Source organism: Oreochromis niloticus, linkage group LG2 (genome assembly GCF_001858045.2).
Source record: "Oreochromis niloticus isolate F11D_XX linkage group LG2, O_niloticus_UMD_NMBU, whole genome shotgun sequence".
Taxonomy (NCBI): Eukaryota; Metazoa; Chordata; class Actinopteri; order Cichliformes; family Cichlidae; genus Oreochromis; species Oreochromis niloticus.
The window spans coordinates 2,959,130-2,964,291 of NC_031966.2; the positions used below are offsets into that span (position 1 = coordinate 2,959,130).

Here is a 5,162-nt window from a genome sequence, read left to right on the forward strand (position 1 = left end):
TTTACTGTTTACTTACAGATTTTACAAAGGAAAAAAAACTCTTTTCAGCTTGAAGTGATTCTGTTTTTTTCCATTTACAGTTTGAACCAGAGAGGCGCAGCAGCTCTTATTGTCCTGTTTGTGTTCTGAGCTGACTCAGAGTGTTTAGACAGGGCTTAGTTACTGAGGAGAGAGCACACACTGCACTTTTCTCTGGAAATTCAGAAACCAAACAGAGACTAATTACTTTTTTACCGACATTTTACTTTGTGTTTACTGGCTTCAGTAACTCATTGTTTGTATGGGTGTCAAAGGTCGCCATTCAGCACATGATGAATATTTAAGTCAAGAAGTCAAGAAATTGGACGTTATCTCTCCAGGAAAAACAAACCACAGTGGGAACAAAGGAAGAAATATTGATCATGTTACTTCAGTAAAGAAAGCAAACATGTGTCTGTATTAATAATTAATAATGCAGTGACATATGATTGGGAACTAGTTTGGTAACTAAACAGTTGTGAATGTGCTGAAAGTGTGTAGATGGTCTCTGCCCCCATGTCAATAACATGACCCCCAGATGAGAGATGGCGGTGTCACAAAAATATGAAAATCCTTCTTTAATGCTGATTACTCACAAGGTTACAAAAGGTCCAAAACAATTTAAGAGTAGGAACCTGAATAGCAGAAAGGAGAGACTCAGACAAACTCATCACATAGTGAGGGGGAACAGGTGAGAACACCTGTGGGGACAGCTGAAACTGATCAAGCAAATGAAACGAAGGAAGTAAAACCTGAAACCTGAATAAAACAGGAAGAACGACTTTGACACAAAGAGACAAAGACAAGTCAGAAGGAACAGAATGGGAACACAGGAGGGAACTAACAACCCGGACATTGTTTCAAGCTAAACAAAGAATTAAAGGCTCAGACAAGAAAAAATTCAGGTAACACTTTATAATAAAGCCCACAACTGAAGGTGTAATTCCTCTGTAATTAAATGGATTTTCAATGTATTTTTATTTGAAGATAAATTATAGTCACTTACAAAATACTCAAAGGTAGAATAACGGAGTAGCAGGTCATTTTTTTACAGGAGACATGTTATTACTTACATTATTGTTAATAAACATATAAGTAATTTCATGGTAATTTTGCAGAAAAACAAAACAACATTTCTCCATCTTACATCATAAATACGTTGTATTTTCCAGGGAACAGGCCATGTTATCTAGCGGATGTATCACACAGAAGCTTGTTTTTAATACAGGACGTGAACCCAGGAGACTGATAGTTGTTGTAATGAAGAAAGAGAAGAAGAAAACCTGAGGCCACAAGAGGAGAGAGAAGACCAAAGCTGGAGCTCACACAGGTGTTACACGTTAGGACAGACACAAGAGGGAGGGAAATGAAATATTACCACAAAGAAAAACTAAACAGAACTTCTGGAAGCTCCCATTACAGTCCTCTCTGGGACCATTACGGTTTATATTATTAAATGTTTTTTCAGGCTTCGGACATATGAAGGGGGCTCTGCCATGCAACAGGAAGAAAGACCCTTTTCCTAAGGATGTGTTGTGGTTCTTATGGATTCCTTACTTGTGGAACTGAACCCATGTGGAGTTTCCCAACAGAGCCAACATGTGCTCTTCGATCTGCAAGGATATCCTCTGAAAACCTCCACTGTGGAGCAAAACAAGACACACTGCTGTCTGCCTGCAAAGATTTCTGTATCCGGTCTCACTCTGAAGATCAGTACTTGGTAAACTTGTTGTATATACGAAAAAACTGGTGTTTGAAATGTCTGACAAGGAAAATCTTGATGTTGCATTTGTTGCCTGTTGATGGTTAAGTTTGTGAGAAAGTGAGCAACAATGAAAAAACAAACCTAATAACTAAACACTGAGAAGCTAGAAAGCTAGAAACCTGGAAACTAGGGACAAGAGCACAAGGGCACTTAGAGGAAAAAACACAGCACAGTGAGGGTACAACACAACAACTGAGAAACACAGGTCTTAAATACACCGCCAGGACAACGACAAGATGGGGAACAGGTGGTAACACAGCTGGGACAACTCACACCTAACGAGACAAAGGAAGCAAAGCAGAACACACCGACCTAGGACACAGACTGTCAAAGTAAAACAGGAAGCATAACACAGAGATGCGGACCTGACACTGAGATATAGAGACATGAAAAAGGCACCGAGTAGGCATAACACTGAACAGAGGGAAGGCATATAAACAAAACCTAAGACTGGAAATCAGGAGATACTACAGAACTTAGGGAGCTAGGAATACAGAAACAAAAACCAAGAGACTAGCAATGACACATCATAATGAAATCAACGATTAATAATAACACAAAACACTGGGTCAGTGACCCAGGACCGTGACAGTAAACACTGCAGTGGTGGTTACTGTCTTCTTAGTCTGGATTACTGATAACTGACCCCAATCATTTTCTCTAACAAAAACGTTTGTGCAGAAGTTCATGTACCTCTGTGAAAGTTTGTGTAGCAGCAGCCAAACATCAGAAATTTTGAACAAATATCACTGTTCTGCTACTTTAAAAAAAATATATATATAAATATATATACATTTAAAGTATATTTTGAATTGTAGCATGACGTTTTAGAGCTTGTGAACGAATCCCCTTTAGTTTTAGGTTTTAGTTTTAATCTACAGGCCGTCAGACTTGTCAAGCAACCTGCTGACTGGGTGCTGCTGGTATCAGAGAGGAAGGTTATAAATAACTGAGACTTTGTATTCGGTGACCTCAAGATTTACTTGGAAGGTGTGATTCATACAGTAGAACAACACAGGACAATGCTGCTGTTTGTGCTAAAAACTCTAAAATGTTTTTCTATTGTGCCATCTCAGGTTTAGGACACGAATCAGTCACATGAAAACACTAAGGACTTGGATCACTGGCTTTATAACCCTGCAAGAGCAAAAATCAAACATTAAATAAGACAATAATTTGGTAGTAAAATGATTACCTTCCATAAAATCTAAAAGCCTTTGGGTGGTTCAGCTTGGACCTCTTGTACTAATATACACATGCAGCTTTGATAAGAGCAGCCTGTAGGTCACACCTAACCTTTTGTTTGACTGCTGGAACTGGAGATACAAAGCTGAGCTTGATTCTGTGATTGCATGGCTTAGCCCCATTCATGAAGTTCTTCTTAAACTCGTTGTTGTGGAAATGTCCTAACCCATCATATTCTGATACTATCAGCCCATTATCCGCTGTTATTAGTCCCATATGGCAATAACAACCCAAGTGGTGAAGGAGACCGCCAGCAGTTGTGCAGTGAAATCCATGCAGCATAGGGTTGTGGTTACAGAGAGTAAAATAAATATCTCGCAGACTTGTGATGTGCTTAACACTGAGATATGAAGGGTCATCATTATTTCTAATTAAGTTGGTTTGAAATTAGAGTACTTTGGTGCCTAAATTTAGCCAAATAAGGTTGCTGTTCAGCATTGCAAAACTACCACCAATAACTGCCTACTAGTAGAAGAATTAATGGCAGTATTTATGGAACTGATAACAACTGATAATGGCCATTCAGTGTGCTGATAACATTCAAAAATACTCAAACTTGTTTTCCCAAATTAATAATGGAAACCAAAGAACTTTGAACCGGGTAAGAGTCCATTCTTCTAGTCAGAAAAAACAGCGTTAATTGTTCTGTAGCAAGTGTACACCTGATAGATGACATTTTTAAAAAATGATTAATGAGGTGTTTCCAGCACCAAGATTAAAGTGGCAAATTCATTTTCATAGGGTCTTCCACGTTTCTCTAAAGCTGGAGGCAGATGTGTGAGAGCTAGGGAGATGGAGCTGAAAATGAAATCAAAGTTCTGGTGCTATAACTTCTGATGCACCAGCTTCTGTTTCACTGTTTGACTTCAGTAAGAACAGTTGCTTGGTCCTGTATCAGAGGCCAATGTTGATACTGACTTTAGCTACTGTGCTACATTGGCTGCAGTAGGTTTGGGGTATAATGCTCCAGTTAAAGGTGACAGGTGAGGCTCAGGAGATTTGTTCTAGCTCGTCCATTAAGGACAGCCTCTCTTATGAAACTTGTGCTATCTGCCTATACGCAGCGTTTTATGGGTCTCAGAAAAACAGCTGGCCAATGTACACTGATCTTGCCAGAGAGAAGGGAAGCCTTTTTCGGCGGTGGTGCTCTGCATCCAGGCTACGGACTTAGGCGCAGTGCTAGGACTAATGCTGGTAGAGGAGTTCAAAAAATTCAGTACCAGAGTCTATTAGAGTCAACATTACAAGTAACCAAGCACAAGTAGGTCAAAGGTCATCACCACAGCACCCCAACAAAACTATGGTACTGACATTTAAGGTGAAATATGTAAGGTCCATCTGGCCTTTAACCTTACTACTGTTGTTGCAGGTGGTGTGGAAGCAGAAGCACTCACTACATGCCAGTCTGAACATAATACTGCTGACTGTCCAAGAAAAACACGACCACCATGCACTTTACTGGAGATGAATACAGCGCAGCTGATGTATCTGAACTCTGACAGTCCTCTGTGGCCTCACCCATCAGCCCCCGTGTCCTTTGCACCTGTCAGAGCCTAAAAGCAAGGAAGAAGAACACTACGATCTCTCTGACAACATGACCAGCTCTGTCTTCATCAGAATGACCCAACAGCTGCTGTGTTTCAGGCTGGAGGCTGCAGACCCCTCAGACAGCACGGCTTCCAGGGTCTTTCAGTAGTTGGATATGAAGTCACTGTGCCATTCAAGCCTTAAGAGCTTGAAAAGAAGGTGACTGGACCTCTTTATTTTTTTTAATTAAAATTTAAAAAGTCCAGTACTACAGGTTTTGAAGTTCTTTTGAAGCTCTGGAGACTACCATGACCTGGATGACTGAGAGCATATGCAGACAGATTGTTTCATCCAAATAAAGAAATGACATCACAGTAGAAGTCCAATCTCTCTCTGCACAGGTATTTGCAGATCCATGTTGAGTCCCATAGACACTCATTTGCAAGCTCTGCAAGGTCTGGAAATACCTGGTCACAAGGACTCCACCAGGAAAATACCTGCTTACATTTTAGCCACGAAACCTAATTTTGGATAGGCAGAAGAAGATGGCTGGTTGGATGCTTTTCATAGTGCACATGACAGAGTGTGGTAGCTCATCCCACATTCC

At 40.4% G+C, this 5,162-nt stretch overlaps 1 long non-coding RNA gene across 2 annotated transcripts; it reads left to right on the top strand.

Annotated features, from left to right (window-relative positions):
* The first annotated feature begins 361 nt into the window (after positions 1-361).
* LOC102076017 (uncharacterized) lies at positions 362-4,733 on the top strand. 2 transcript variants are annotated; one of them, XR_001224640.3, is made up of 3 exons: positions 362-923; positions 1,191-1,738; positions 4,398-4,733. It is a non-coding gene; the product is annotated as an uncharacterized LOC102076017 (long non-coding RNA). The 2 variants fall into 2 exon arrangements; XR_002060297.2 differs by lacking the exon at positions 4,398-4,733 and having other exon boundaries at positions 370-923; positions 1,191-1,348; positions 1,487-2,303.
* The last annotated feature ends 429 nt before the right edge of the window (positions 4,734-5,162 follow it).